This window comes from Marmota flaviventris, chromosome 1 (genome assembly GCF_047511675.1).
Source record: "Marmota flaviventris isolate mMarFla1 chromosome 1, mMarFla1.hap1, whole genome shotgun sequence".
In the NCBI taxonomy this organism is placed as follows: Eukaryota; Metazoa; Chordata; class Mammalia; order Rodentia; family Sciuridae; genus Marmota; species Marmota flaviventris.
Genome location: NC_092498.1, coordinates 48,878,576 through 48,895,782, shown reverse-complemented (window position 1 = coordinate 48,895,782; position 17,207 = coordinate 48,878,576).

Genomic DNA, 17,207 nt, shown 5'->3' with positions numbered 1-17,207 from the left:
ATTTTTCAGGTCCCAATTATCTAGAGGCTTCTCCACTAGCTTATGAGAATGATTTAACAATAATAAAAAACCATTCCTTCTCTCTCATTTAGGCAGTAAATCACATTACTAGTCATTCTTTAGAGTTAGATCATCAAACAAAGGCACTGTTAAAAGTTTCCTTAGTAAAGAGGTCTATGGTCTCTGCTAATTTGGTTCTCAGAGTTAAGATTATCATCATCCACCTGGGAGAGCACAAATGTCACCATGAGGTAGTAGTCATGAGAGTTAGTGACAGTGATGGAAAACTGACCTAGAGGACCAGTTGATGTGGTTCTGATAGTCCTGACAGTGCTGTGGGAGGTTGAGGTCCTTGGAAAATAGGTCACTGAAACAGCCCAGCTGTGGGAAAACAGGAGTCATAAGAAGGGTGGGAATATCAAAAAGGTACCTAATCTCACATTTCACAATTTTATTGAGGCCATGGTCATTTCTGAGATGTGTTACCCAATCAGTTTACATTAGCTCTGTGAGTAGAAGTATAAACTTGCAAAACCACATGCCTTCATCTACAGTTTGAATATGTGTATGTGTATATGGAGAGAGCGGGGAAGGGAGGGAGGGAATAAGTAAGCAGTAACTTACTTTGGTGAATTAGATTAATTTGCTTCTCATCTATATACCATCCTGGAGCATTTTGTAAACTCATGCAAAAGGCAAAACTCAGGACTATTATTGTTCTCAGGATGTATATAACCTACCATTTAATAATGAAAAGTTAAAGCAAAAAGAGAAGTGATTCTATCAGATGCACAAAGGTAAGGAATATTTCTGGAAGTAAATAATGTATAACTGAGGATTTGACAAAAATTTCACAACTCAAAATTTTCATAGATAGAATGGATTTGAGGTTCTTTAAAATTTGTTTATATTCATTTATTCACCCAACACATTTCTGTTGTGTGTCCATTATGTATCATGAGTGGCTTAGGTATGAATTACACTATCCCTACCATAAAGGGACACACAGTGTAATAGGAGGAAAGAACATTACTACTACAAAAAGTCTGCATAGAATTGGTACATCAAATAGAAAATATTCAGTTAAATTTAAATAAACAATGAATAATTTTAAAGTACGAAATAATTTTTAGTGCACTATGTAGTACTAAATTTAATGGAAAAGTTTTACTATAGTGAAAAATTTTTAGTGCAAAACAATATTTGGTGTACTCCCATGCAATAATTGGGACATGCTTATATTTAAATAAAATCCATTGTTTACTGAAATTCAAATTTAAGTGGCTATTCTATTTTTATTTTATTTGCTTAATCTGGCAATTTTACATAGTTTATCTGTGAAATGTCTGATATTAGAGTTGTTCATTTGTGATTATGAAATGTCTGTATATTCTCATACGTTTCCTTACTCCAAAAATTATTTTCAAAGCATCTCTAACATGATTAGAGGTAGATGCAGATGTTTACTCTGATTCTTAAAGTCAATGGTAGTGCTATAAGGCTACCTAATATTGTATACTGACTGAATAAAATGTGGAATTAAAGAGGAAGAAAAATATCTGAGCCTCTTATATTATGATAATAATCACTGGTTCCATTTGACTCTTAGGACTCTCAGAAATTGCTTCTTTTTACCTATTGTTACTGAAAAACATTCAATTATGCTATGTGCATGTATGAATATGGCATAATAAACATCACTATTATGTATAATTATAATGCATCAATAAAAATTTTCAAAAAACATTAACATAATCTTAATGGTTACTAAAAATACACATTTGCGCAAAAGTCACTAATTTGAATTAAATATTTATAGTTTAATATAGTTATTTCCTTAGCAGTAAAAAAAAAATAATTTTTGCTATTATAAGATGTATGTCAGAACTAGATCTCATTTTACAGGACACTGCATATATAGATGGTGAGGTATGATTTAGCTTGTATTTTGCACCTTACAAATTTTATTCACATCTGATTGACACAATGGCATCTACTTAGAATTCTTGTGTAAACTCTTGAAAAAGACTACAGAGTAATTTTTGTACTTAGTGAAATATTCAAATATTTCCTTCGGATTTGTCCTAGTAGGTATTTTTCTGCTAAGAAGGAATTCATTCATACCTCCCTGAGCTTTGCATCTTTATTCCTAACTGTCGTTTTCAGTGTCAGGCATAAAACAGGTCAGAGGGTCTCATTGAAAGTGCCAGAGCTGAGAAGAATGTGGCACCCTGAGTCCATCTGAAGGAGGAGTAATTACGTTTGAGAGGAAAACTACAGCATGGTACATACTTAACCTTTTAGTATCTTGTCATGATTCACTATAAGATAATTTAAACTTATTATATTCAAACTACATAATTCAGTGAGAAAATTTTATTAGAGAGCACAGGAAGATCGGAATACTTTTTTCCATGTCAGGATATTTGGTGTAGTTATGAGTCAGGATAATTTTTCCTCTGAGTATCAATACAATGATCTTCCTTTGTGTATTTTAAACTTAAAATGTGGTTAGAAAAAATAATCATAAACTGAAAAATATCTGTGGATGAATGTTACTTAATTTTTAGTTTTTCTCTCTGAAAAAGAAAGCATTTCATCATAACAAAGATCCTTGGTGTTGTCTAGGTAGGCTGGCTTATGATCTACAGAAATCTATTCTCACAGTTCTGAAGGCAGGAATTCCAAGATGAAGGAGTCTGGTGAGGACTCGATATCTGGTTTATAAATGGGTATCTTCCTCATGTAATCTCACATGGGTAGAAAGACAAGGCAACTCTCTGTGACCTAAGTCATAAGGACACTACTTCCATTCATGAAGAATCTGTCCTCCTGACCTAATTACCTCTCATAGCGCCCACCTCCAAAACTTCTTCATTGGAGATTAGGTTTCAATATATGAATTTGGGTGGGGAGGGGACACAAACATTCTGTTCATAGCAGGTCTCTTAAGTTTTGATGTGTTGTGAAGTTATCCTAATTTGAAATTTTTCATTTTCTTGTGGACTTCTCCATTTAGCATATTATTTAAATTAAGGATATTAACACTCTTTTTAAGACTCTTGAACTAAACTTTTTATTTGATTAACCTATTCTAAAATGACTTTGAAGTTTTTCAGTAGACTTCAATATTTTTGGAAGTTTTAAGTTCACAGCAAAACTGAATGTATAGAGCACTCATGTCCTCCCTGCTGGCAGAGGGTCACAGCCTCCCCCATTATCAACTTCCCTTATACTATGAGCCTCCTATACTATGTTAATAATCATTGGTCCCATTTGACTCTCAGAACTTCCCATATCAGAGTGGTACATTTGGTATAATTGAGGAACATACATGGACACATTTTTTTTACTCCAAATTCATATTTTACATTCAGATTTACTCTTGGTGTAGTACACTGTATGGATTTGGAAAAAAAGTATGAGGATACACATCCAGTATCATAGAATAATTTCACTGTCTTGAAAATCCCCTGTGCTTTACCTGTTCATCTCTCCCTCTCCACTAGCCTCAGGAAAACACTGATCTTTTTACTGGTTTCATACCTTTACCTTTTTCAAAATGTCATATAGTTGAACATGATACTACTCTCCTAAAATTGGCCTTCTTTCTGTTAGTAACATGCAGTTAAAATTTGTTCATATCATTTCATGGCTTGATAACTCATTTCTTTTTATCACTACATAGTATCCCATTGTCTAGAGATACCATAGTTTATTTGTCCATTTCCTTCCTGAAAGACATCTTGATCGCTTCTAATTTTAGTAATTATGAATAAAGTGGCTATAAAATCGGTATTTGGGTTTCCATGTGGACATCAATATTCAACTTATTTGCATAAATAAAATGGATGAGAATTGCTGCCAAACTGGCTTCTAAATGACTGTACCACCCTGCATTCTCACTAGCAATGAATTAAAATTCCTGTTGCTCTACAACCTCATCAGCATTTGATACTGTCAGTGTTTTAGATTTGGACCATTCTAATATGTATGCAATGAAATCTCATCATTGTTTTAGTTTTTAATTTGTTAATGACATGAAACTGAGCATATTCTTACATGTTTATTTGTCATCTGTATATTTTCTTTGGTGACATGTCTGTTCAGATCTTTGCCCGCTCTTTTAATTGGATTTTGTTCCAATTTTGATTTTTTTTTAACTTTTCATTTTGAAATAATAACTGAAATTTTATAGGAATAGTACAGAGAATTTCTATATATTCTTTGTTCATAGTCTCCTATTGTTAACAGTTTGCCTTTGTTATTCTCTCTTTGCTTTTTTTCATATATATATATATATATATATATATATCCCCATATTTTTATCTTTATCTATATCTACAAACTACAAAGTCCTTCTTTGAAAAGTTGTTGAACTATCTAACTTGCTTCATCAACTACTCTACAGGCAATTTTCCTTTGGTGATTTTTTTTTTAATAGAGAGAGAGAGAGAGAGAGAGAGAGAGAGAGAGAGAATTTTTTTAATATTTATTTTTTATTTTTTTATTATATTTTTAATTTTTTTTATAATTTTTATTGTTGGTTGTTCAAAACATTACATAGTTCTTGATATATCATATTTCACATTTTGATTCAAGTGGGTTATGAACTCCCATTTTTACCCCATATACAGATTGCAGAATCACATCAGTTACACATCCATTGATTTACATATTGCCATACTAGTGTCTGTTGTATTCTGCTGCCTTTCCTATTCTCTACTATCCCCCCTCCCCTCTCCTCCCCTCCCCTCTTCTCTCTCTACCCCCTCTACTGTCATTCATTTCTCCCCCTTATATTATTTGTCCCTTTCCCCTCACTTCCTCTTGTATGTAATTTTGTATAACTCTGAGGGTCTCCTTCCATTTCCATGCAATTTCCCTTCTCTCTCCCTTTCCCTCCCACCTCTCATCCCTGTTTAATGTTAATCTTCTTCTCATGCTCTTCGTCCCTACTCTGTTCTTAGTTACTCTCCTTATATCAAAGAAGACATTTGGCATTTGTTTTTTAGGGATTGGCTAGCTTCACTTAGCACAATCTGCTCTAATGCCATCCATTTCCCTGCAAATTCTATGATTTTGTCATTTTTTAATGCAGACTAATACTCCATTGTGTATAAATGCCACATTTTTTTTTATCCATTCGTCTATTGAAGGGCATCTAGGTTGGTTCCACAGTCTTGCTATTGTGAATTGTGCTGCTATGAACATTGATGTAGCAGTGTCCCTGTAGCATGCTGTTTTTAGGTCTTTAGGGAATAGACCAAGAAGAGGAATAGCTGGGTCAAATGGTGGTTCCATTCCCAGCTTTCCAAGAAATCTCCATACTGCTTTCCATATTGGCTGCACCAATTTGCAGTCCCACCAGCAATGTACAAGTGTACCCTTTTCCCCACATCCTCGCCAGCACTTGTTGTTGTTTGACTTCATAATGGCTGCCAATCTTACTGGAGTGAGATGGTATCTTAGGGTGGTTTTGATTTGCATTTCTCTGACTGCTAGAGATGGTGAGCATTTTTTCATGTACTTGTTGATTGATTGTATGTCCTCCTCTGAGAAGTGTCTGTTCAGGTCCTTGGCCCATTTGTTGATTGGGTTGTTTGTTCTCTTATTGTCTAATTTTTTGAGTTCTTTGTATACTCTGGATATTAGGGCTCTATCTGAAGTGTGAGGAGTAAAGATTTGTTCCCAGGATGTAGGCTCCCTATTTATCTCTCTTATTGTTTCTTTTGCTGAGAAAAAACCTTTTAGTTTGAGTAAGTCCCATTTGTTGATTCTAGTAATTAACTCTTGTGCTATGGGTGTCCTATTGAGGAATTTGGAGCCCAACCCCACAGTATGTAGATCGTAGCCAACTTTTTCTTCTATCAGACGCCGTGTCTCTGATTTGATATCAAGCTCCTTGATCCATTTTGAGTTAACTTTTGTGCATGGCGAGAGAAAGGGATTCAGTTTCATTTTGTTGCATATGGATTTCCAGTTTTCCCAGCACCATTTGTTGAAGATGCTATCCTTCCTCCATTGCATGCTTTTAGCCCCTTTATCAAATATAAGATAGTTGTAGTTTTGTGGATTGGTTTCTGTGTCCTCTATTCTGTACCATTGGTCCACCTGCCTGTTTTGGTACCAGTACCATGCTGTTTTTGTTACTATTGCTCTGTAGTATAGTTTGAAGTCTGGTATCGCTATACCGCCTGATTCACACTTCCTGCTTAGCATTGTTTTTGCTATTCTGGGTCGTTTATTTTTCCATATGAATTTCATGATTGCTTTCTCTATTTCTACAAGAAATGCCATTGGGATTTTGATTGGCATTGCATTAAACCTATAGAGAACTTTTGGTAATATCGCCATTTTGATGATGTTAGTTCTGCCTATCCATGAACAGGGTATATTTTTCCATCTTCTAAGATCTTCTTTTATTTCTCTCTTTAGGGTTCTGTAGTTTTCATTGTATAAGTCTTTCACCTCTTTTGTTAGGTTGATTCCCAAGTATTTTATTTTTTTTGAAGATATTGTGAATGGAGTGGTTGTCCTCATTTCCATTTTAGAGGATTTGTCGCTGATATACAGGAATGCCTTTGATTTATGCGTGTTGATTTTATATCCTGCCACTTTGCTGAATTCATTTATTAGCTCTAATAGTTTTTTGTAGACCCTTTTGGGTCTGCTAGGTATAGAATCATGTCACCTGCAAATAGTGATAATTTAAGTTCTTCTTTTCCTATTTTGATGCCTTTAATTTCTTTCGTCTGTCTAATTGCTCTGGCCAGTGTTTCGAGAACTATGTTGAACAGAAGTGGTGAGAGAGGGCATCCCTGTCTTTTGCCAGATTTTAGAGGGAATGCCTTCAATTTTTCTCCATTCAGAATGATGCTAGTCTGAGGCTTAGCATAGATTGCTTTTACAATATTGAGATATGTTCCTGTTATCCCTAGTTTTTCTAGAGTTTTGAACATAAAGGGATGCTGTACTTTGTTGAATGCTTTTTCCGCATCTATCGAGATGATCATATGGTTCTTATTTTTAAGTCTATTGATGTGGTGAATAACATTTATTGATTTCCGTATATTGAACCAGCCTTGCATCCCAGGGATGAATCCTACTTGATCATGGTGCACAATTTTTTTGATATGTTTTTGTATCCGATTCGCCAGAATTTTATTGAGGATTTTTGCATCTAGGTTCATTAGAGATATTGGTCTGTAGTTTTCTTTCTTTGAAGTGTCTTTGTCTGGTTTAGGAATCAGGGTGATGTTGGCCTCGTAGAATGAATTTGGAAATTCTCCCTCTTTTTCTATTTCCTGAAATAGCTTGAAAAGTATTGGTATTAGTTCCTCTTTAAAGGTTTTGTAAAACTCTGCTGTATACCCATCCAGTCCTCGGCTTTTCTTAGTTGGTAGTCTTTTGATGGTTTCTTCTATTTCCTCAATTGATATTGGTCTGTTTAGGTTGTCTATATCTTCCTGACTCAATCTGGGCAGATCATATGACTTAAGAAATTTATTGATGCCCTCACTATCTTCTATTTCATTGGAGTATAAGGATTCAAAATAATTTCTGATTATCTTCTGTATTTCTGAAGTGTCTGTTGTGATATTGCCTTTTTCATCCCGTATGCTAATAATTTGAGTTCTCTCTCTTCTTCTCTTCGTTAGCATGGCTAAGGGTCTGTCGATTTTATTTATTTTTTCAAAGAACCAACTTTTAGTTTTGTCAATTTTTTCAATTGTTTCTTTTGTTTCAATTTCATTAATTTCAGCTCTGATTTTAATTATTTCTTGCCTTCTACTTCTTTTGCTGTTGATTTGCTCTTCTTTTTCTAGGATTTTGAGATGAAGTATGAGATCATTTATTTGTTGTTTTTTACTTTTTTTAAGGAATGAACTCCAAGCAATGAATTTTCCTCTTAGAAATGCTTTCAATGTGTCCCATAGATTCCGATATGTTGTGTCTGTGTTTTCATTTATCTCTAAGAATTTTTTAATTTCCTCCTTGATGTCTTCTATAACCCATTGATCATTCAGTAACCTATTGTTCATTCTCCATGTGATGCATGATTTTTCCTTCCTTCTTTTATAGTTGATTTTCAGTTTCATTCCATTATGTTCAGATAAGATGCATGGTATTATCTCTACTCCTTTATATTGTCTAAGAGTTGCCCTGTGACATAATATATGATCTATTTTTGAGAAGGAGTTTTCGGCAGACACAACATTTTTGTTTGTATGTGGTGCTGAGGATCAAACCCGGGACACATGCATGCCAGGCGAGCGCACTACCACTTGAGCCACATCCCAAGCCCCTTTGGTGATTTCTTGATCTTACCAAATAAGTTTTTGTTGATCCTAAAATATTGCATAAGAGGCTGATTTATGATCACTAATGCAAGAACTTACTGATTCTTAGGAGACATTTTGGGTTATCCATGCTAGATCCATGTTGTTTCCTTAGAAAATTTGCTCATGATTTTGAAAATGTCTGTTCTCAGATATCACTCCCTTTCTTCCATCTTCCATTCACTTGTTTCAGGCACTGTCCCTCTAGCACATTGCACCTGCCTTCTTACTAGTGTATCATGCTATTAGTCTTTATGCTTTATAGATGTTCAAATTCAGAGTAATCCTTCTAAAATAAATTTCTAATGCGTATTGCCCAGGAACCTGCATGACTGGTTGTATCTAAAGATTCAAAATTATATGCAGAAAGCCTTAATTGGGTCCTGTAATGCGAGCTTTTATTTGAGGAGCCTATGAGGCAGCAGTGTGTTCATTGCTGGTTGTACTAAGGTAACTAACTGTTCTAAGAGAATGGTGTTACTGGAGTGGGGGAGGTTATGCCTCTTGTGTACAGTGTTGGTCATAAGCCAGTGATCATTACTTCAACATCTACACATCTGCTTTTTTCTCTTTACCCCAAAACCATCTTTCCCATGGGACATGATGGAAGAATCATGCTCTTCCTCTGAGCTTAATTTAAACATCAATATCTGCCTGCTCTCTGGGACTTTAAAAAAATGTCCAGAATATTTAAAACAGAAAAGGTATAAAACAAGTTTTGCAAATCAAGAGTGTCAGAATTGGATTGAATCATTGAAATGAGCACTATTTCAAAAGTACAAACATAAACATAATAATAATTTTTTTGCCTATCTCTAGTCCAAAATAATTGATAAGCATCCTAGTAGATGATCCATTATATTTTGACCACATTGCTTATTTGATTATTAGGAGACATTGAAAACCATATATTTATCCAAAATATTTGATTTAGGAACTCAGAACAAATTGCTTCCCTCTATTTATGAAAGAACTTCTGTTTTCTCCCAACCCTTGATGTTGAGGTTTTTTTTTTTGTTGTTGTTGTTGTTGTTGTTGTATGTTAATTCTTCTAACCTTGTCTGAATTCCCTCTTTTGCAGCCCATGTTTCATCAGTTCTCCAAATCTCTTACTCCCTATTTATTTTTCTCATCTGACTATCTCAATCTTTTTCCATTAAAATTTCCTGTTGTCTGACACTGTGGCGCACCCTGTAACCCCAGTGACTCAGTAGACTGAGGCAGAAGGATGACCAATTCAAAGCCAGCTTTAACAATTTAGCAAGGCCCTAAGCAACTTAGCAAGACTCTGTCTCAAAAGAAAAAAGAAAAAAAATGGACTGGGTTTGTGGCTCAGTGATTAAGCGTTGTACTCAAAATTAAAATCTCACAATTCCTCCCAAATTGATGCTTTCTATAATCCATAAAACCTGAAGTCTCCTTGGCACATCTTTCCCCATCCTTCCCAACAAGTCAGTCACCAAATCCTACAAAGTATTCTTAATTTCTACAGTATTTCTTCCATTTCTTTACATAATTGATGGATCTGGCTTAGTTTCATTGCTTAGCACATATTCAAATATATGAACAGAAGAAGTGCAGCTATCAAAGCAATACACCAGATACTTCTCTTGCCTACTTATAGCAAATTTCTGGTTAACATCTTTGATGCTTCTGTCAGTTCCAAGAGGCTTAGATCCTAAAACTATGGAGTCATCCTTTTCCTTTAACAAGCAAGGTTTTTTATAAGAATCTTAGTTCATGACCCATTTGCCTTGACTTGGAGCTTATTTGGTGGTTTTTGAGTTTGCAGTTCCTTAACTGATAGCTTGGGCCAGGAAGCATCCTAGAACACCTCCAGTATATTCTTGGCCTATTGTGATTTTATACTATTTTCTTCACAATTAATTTTTCCTCCCATGATTTCATTCATGCAGAGGACCAGTAAGACTTGAAGACTTCAAACTTTCCTTGAAGTTTTCAGTAACTGTATTTGACCTTCAGCAGTTGTTTTAAATTTCTAGAGCTGAGAAACATTTCTATTTCAGGAATTTTGCAAAACCTCAATATTTGTTACCAGCAATTTTCCCCAAGCATCCACTTTTCCTACATCATTTCTAGATAGCCTATCCTGTTTCTAAAAATAGGAGCAAAAGCAGAGGAGTCCTATAGCCCTGGAATGTTTACTCATTACTCTCTTAAGAAAGGCTATAATTCAAAGAATGTAAAAGTGAGAAGCTTGTATAAACCAAGGTTCCAGAAAACTATATTGACTATTTTACTTTATTTTCTTCCATCATAGCAGTGATTATGGCCACTGTTAGGTGCCAAGTGTTGTTCTTAAGGCATTGCATTTAGTTGTTTAATCCTACTAATAAACGTTTGAAGTTGTTCCCATTACCATCTTCCCAATCTCACAGAATGATAGGCAGAATAATGTCACATATATTGTAAGTGACAGACTTGGGTGTAAACCCAGAAAATGGTGTACCAGTTCCCACATAACTATTAACTACACTGTCTCTCCTTGAGGACACTTAGGAGATTCAGCACCAAATAATTCCTTGCCAGACTCAGAACAAGTGCCTTGTATGATTAAAACTTGTGCCTACTTTTTTCCCCCTAAAACATAGTACATTTTATAAAGCTGACTTGATGTCAAATATCAGTTACAAAAACAGTGTGTAATGTGAGAAATAAGCACCATCCCAAAAATTCAAATGTGCTGTTTGTCCCCCCCCCAAAAAAAAAAATGATTATTATGAGCCTAAGAAGGATTTCTAGTTTGTGTTTCTATTCAGTTACCCAAGTAAAGATATTTTAAAATATAATCCCTGAATGAATTTAGAAAATCAATATAGGAGAGTTGAGCAGCAGAGATGTGGCTTCCCCAGGGAAAGGTTGCAAGGTATGGGTGTCTCCAAAGTGGTCTCACGGTTGACTCTGGGGGCCGAGAGTGAGCAAAATAATTGGCACACGAAACCCAATTCCTTTCAGGGTATCAGCTTCGTGAGACTCACTCCTTCCTTTAAAATTCAAGCGGTAGCATGATCGCCTGGCATGCGTGCGGCCCGAGTTCGATCCTCAGCACCACATACAAAGATGTTGTGTCCGCCGAAAACTAAAAAATAAAGATAAATAAATAAATAAATAAATAAAATTCAAATGAGCTCCCTGAGTTCCTTCCTGCATTGCTTCAGGAAGTCACCATATACTTAGACTGTAATGATTATAAAATTCACCAAAGACTTAAAAAGACTGTGAGGTAATCACATTGCAGAAAGGAAAATATAAAACACGACATTAGCTATCACAGAATGTTCCATGTAGCTTTACAGGGAGGGCATTCAACTCCATGACTCCCCCCTCAGTTTCCAGCCTAATGCCACTCATTCTTTCTAGTGACATTTTTCCAGCCCTTGTTTGGGCCAGACATTGTGTACCGACTGAGGGAAAATGTAGTCTCTGCCCATAGAGATCTTAAAAGTTAGGGAATGTTTTAATTGTCTTTTAACTCAGTTAGTACTTCGTTTGAAACTCTGCTTTCCAGACTAGGCTATGGAACTTACCTTTGTAACCCAAAAGTCCCTTAAAAATGTTTTACCGAAACAAAACAAAACAAAAAAAGCCTTCATTCAAAGATAAATTCTACCTATCATGTCATCTGGATAAATCTTTAGAAATCGTCTATGAAATTAGAATTACCCAGGTGGAGCCAGGTCTTGATATAGAGTAAGGACAAGAACTAAGGAATAAAAGATCAATGCTGGCAGATAATACAAATTCACTAAAATATTGTAAGAGAAAAACATTTAAGGCCTTCACACTAATAAAACGTAATGAAATATCACAAAACATTAGGGCATAGTAAACAAAAATAAAAAATAAATAATGAGAAAAATACATTATTATTTGAGGAGCATTACATTTCTAGAGATAAAAAAGAGAAAGTTTTAAAAGCTAATAAGAATGAAGATAAAAGAATAAGTGGAAATCAGTAAGAAGAAAAAGTAATATTTGAATAAGAGATACATAAGCCATCAGGCACAGACGTGGCAAAAGATGAAGAGAGCAGCTTTAAAACACATAATGTAACTTCATACAGAATCTTAAAAGTTGCATAGACAATACTGGTAAGACTTTAGTGGTAATAGGTCTCTGCTCCCTCACAGCCATGTAGTTGGGTTCCCTTACCAAGGTCCTCAAAATGAAGAACTCAGTGGCATTATTAGGACTTTTGGATACTTTTTTTGCAGCTTACAGCATCTAGTTAGTTTCCAAAATCTTATCAGGAAAATAGCATATAATAATTGTAATATTTATCATTTGATTATCTGCCAACTCTATGCTTGTTAACGTCAATCACTCCTAAATCCCATCAATTAGATCTATTGTTTTCCCATTCTGTAGCTATTTCCTAAGGCTCTGAGAGTTGAGTGTTACTGAGGGCCAAGAAACTGTGGTGGTGGCATTTGGAAATGAAACTTTGAGTTTCTTTCATCCTATAGTGTAACATATTTCCATAAACACATCTTGAATTCAATCAGCCATAAGAATTCATCTTTTCCAAGCAGCAGTACTCAGTACTTACCACTCGACTTAGTGAGCACCTGCAGTTCAAACAAAATTGACAAGTTTCCTGCTAGCTTTGTATTCCATTGAAATTTGTTTTTTGCAGCATTTATGCCTATATATCTCGCATCAAGGTGTATTTGGAAAATTGAAATTTGAAAATCAGTCAGACTTCTATCTTTAAATAAGGTAAAGGAAGGCCTCAGAATGAGGGAAAATTAAAATAACAAAAAAAGGAAAAATGAATATGTCAGTTAGAATGGGCTAGGTTGCATTGCAGTAACAAGGAAAACTGAACTTAAATTATTTCTTGTTCACTTGAAGATTTTAGTGACTCTAAGTTACTGACTTTCTAAGGTAACTGCCTTGAATGTGTTGGTCAACAATCCAGGATGCTTTGATTTTGGGGTAACTCAACTTGAATTTTCACAATTTTAGGTAAAGACAGTGCTGGTTAGTCTTGCACTATGAACCTAAATATCTCCACACAGATATAACATACATCACCTTTTTTTCCCAACTATTGACTTTTTGGTGAGAAACAATATAACCATCATAGAAGTGTCCCCTACAGGCAGGGTAGGATGGTGTGTGTGTGTATGTGTGTGTGTGTGTGTGTGTGTGTGTGTGTGTAGAATATGAGAGTACAAAGTAAAATAACACAAAGAAATCTTAAATCAACAGAAGACACTATTTTATGATTACACAATGATTTGATGATTGTTTTGAAGAGAGCAGAGTTAAAATTTATTCTAAAGTCTTTCAGAGAAAAATATGTACAATCTTCATTGTCAGAGCTGAAACAGCTCACAAAATGTTAACCCACATCCACCATCAGTCTCTAAGATGTTGCTCCACTCCTGAAGGCGTCTGTGGGAGGTTGAAGGGGTGGATGAATAAGGGTAAAGGAATAAAAAACAACAGCAAAGCAAATAGCATATGTTGCAAATTCAAATCCTTCCTCTGATTCTTTCTTACTTTCTTCATTTGTGAAAAGAAAACTATTGAATGCATTTATATACTTTAAGTTCATCAAGACATGTGCTCTCTTCTGCTCTTATTCACAACAGCATTAGTCATTGTATCACTGTTTAAAAATGAAAAACAAACAACAAAAAATTCTATCACTTTTAACTAAAACCACATTTCTTTCTTTCTACAGTCAAAATATATATTTGAAAAGAACTATTTTGGAAACAAGAACTAGTGCAGATAAAGTCCAAGGAAAGAACATGGTTCTGCAGTTTAGCTGAGGATCACTGTGCTCCTTTTGTTTGTGTCTAGAGTAACGTAATCTAGGTTAGATTCCAAACTGAATTGTCATCCCGGATTTTTATATACATATCACAGGTTGTTGAAGAATATTCACTTCTGGAGTATATAGAACAGGCTATATACTCCTGTTTTCATTCCTTGTGTGTCTTGACAAGAGTCAGCACATTTTTCAGACATCTTCATTTATCAAACTTTAATCCAATCAAGTCTATAAATTCAATACCAAATGCATTAAAGCCTTTCTCCTCTCCCCTAACCCTTATAAGGGTGGATACAAGTGTCTTGGTTGTGGACTATTCTCACAGTATTATCTAAATTTCCTAAGAGCCCTGACTCCCCTGTGCTTGGGACAGCTCAGAGGAAGGTGGTAATTACCTCCTCACTTTCCTGTGTGATGATATCATCATACACATGGTGATGCCTGCCCCTTCTCCGACTATCACTGCTTGGCTATTGTGCCTTTTGGAGGCAACTGAAGTCTAAACTCTTGAGGGTTGGGTGAATGTGTGCATGCTTTAGAGTCTCTCCATTATAAAGTTTTCTTATGTGCATGATTCCGAGTTTCTCTACCTTCCCCACTGAAAGCTTACAGCCCTTGGTATACTCCAGAGACCCTGTGTCTGGTTGGCCTCAGGGCCAGGTGACCTCTCTCCTGGGTGAACTTCTAGCAAGATGGGTGAAGTCCAGCTACCTTTTGAATTGCCCATTCCAAACTTAATTATCTTAATTGTAAAAATGCCCTCCCAAAGATTTCCCATCCTAATCTCTCAAACACATAAATATGTTTTGGTACACACAAAGGTTAAGGTTGCAGAAAAAATTAAGGGTACTGATCAAATGACCTTAAATTAGGTAGGTTATCCCAGATTATCTGTGTGGTTCAGCTCATCACAGGGCCAGTAAGAGAGATAGAGGGAGGTAGAAGAGTGAGTCAGGTTGATGTGATAGGAAGAAGACTTAACCAGCTATTGCTAGTTTTGAACATGGAATAATAGTGTCACCAGCCAGGAAATATGGGTGGCCCTTGAAATCAGAAAAAGGCAAAGAAACAGATCATTTCCTAAAGCCTTTGGAAGGGAAGGGAGATCAACTGACACCTTGATTTTTCTGAGTCCTTTATTAAAATATCTCTGCCCTTGTCTTGAATGAATTTTGGACAGATGTTGAATTCTAAATTGAAAGTAATTTCTGATCAGAAGTTTAAAGTCATTGCTGTTTTATTCTAGCTGTCCATGAAGCTGATGAAACTTTCAAAGCCGTCCCAGTCTCCTTCTCTGTCATTCAGGTCCTTCAATCAGTATGTTTTTATTCTTTCCATCCCTCTGCATTCTCATTATTTGCATAGTGGGTTTCCAAGGCTGATTGTCTAGTTTTTCTTTTGTGTAATCTCTTTTCTTTTTCTTTGTTTCCTAGTTTCTCCCCAACTCTTGCAACATATCTATTGAATGTACTGTCTATCTTACCTTTAATTTTATTTTCATGATAGCTTTCTGTTCGCTAAGCTAAATGTTCTTTAAAGATAGCATCATATTCTTATTCAATCAACTCTGCATTTTTACCATTTGTTTTATCACCCCCCCGACCCCAACCCCACCAGGAGTCTATAGCCTTACATCTCTACCAGGTTGGGGAATAGGTGGTACTTTGAATGTGTAAAGTAAGGGAGAATATCTAGTATTCTAGTTTTTTCTTAAGCAAACTTTGAGCCCATATGTTGTCTATTAATTTTAATTTATTGTGGTAAAAACATTTTATATTGTTTGATTATAAGTATATCTTTCCCTCCCTCCCTCACTCCTCCCTCCCTCCCTTCCTTGCTTCCTTCCTTCCTTCCTTCCTCCCTCCTTCCCTTCCTTCTTTCCTTCCTTCCTTCCTTCCTTCCTTCCTTCCTTCCTTCCTTCCTTCCTATTCTGAGGATTGAACCCTGGGCCTTCATGGGCATGTGCTTTACTACTAGGCTATATCCCCAGCCCCACCACATTTTTAAACTCCATTTATCCGTCAAGGGACATTTTGTTTGTTTGGTTGTTGTTTTTTTTTTTTTTTTTCATCTTGATTATTGTGACTAATGCTGCAGTGAACATGGGAGAGCAAAAAGCTTATGGAGATTCTGATTTCAATTCTTTGGGATAGATATCCAGATACGGGATTGCTGAACCATGTTGCAGGACTATTTCTAATTTTTTTTAGGAGCCTCCATACTGTTTTCCATAGTGATTACACCATTTTGCCCTCTCACCCACAATGTTTAAGGATTACTTTTCTCCACATTCTCTCCAACATATGCCTCTTAATTTTGCTCTTTTTACAGCTGTTCTGACAGATCTTAGGTGATATCTCTTTGTGGTTTTGATTTTCACTTTCCTGAGAATTACTAATACTAAGTTGTTGTTTTTTTTTTCGTCTACCTATTGGCCATGTGTAGGTCTTCAATGGATAAATGTCTATTCAAGTCTTCAGGACATTTTAAAATCGAGTTGTTTGTTCTAGAAATAATCTTTTGCTTTAAATAGCTTTCTTTCTCCAGAACACCTGTTATTACTTATTACTGGAATGTTTTCAGGGATTTATGGTGAAAGTTGGGTTGCTTACTGGCTTTCACCACTGCCACTTTAGGATTCAATTCTCTCAAGATTGGCAAGTCAGTTAACATTATCCTGATTTTCAAATTCTGATTTTTCTCCATCTGTCCACTTTTGTAATGAATTTTCTTTATTTTTTTCTTTGTGGTGTCATTTCTTTAAAAACACCTATCAACTACTGTTCAATTGGGCCTCTATTAGGGGTAGAAAAGCATTTATGTATTCAGTTTCTCATATTTTATATCTTTAGCCACGTTTTCATGAATGATTCACTTATTCTTTCCATACTACTTACTTTGCTTTGGAAAAGAAAGACATGGCACCCGTAAGGAAAAACCTCAACACAAACACTTCAATATCTAGAGAACTGAGCACTGTCCATCTGTCCCCAATTGGTGGTCTCAGAATTGATTCTACAATTATCTGGAAAATGTCATTAAGGGTCCAATTTTGATTG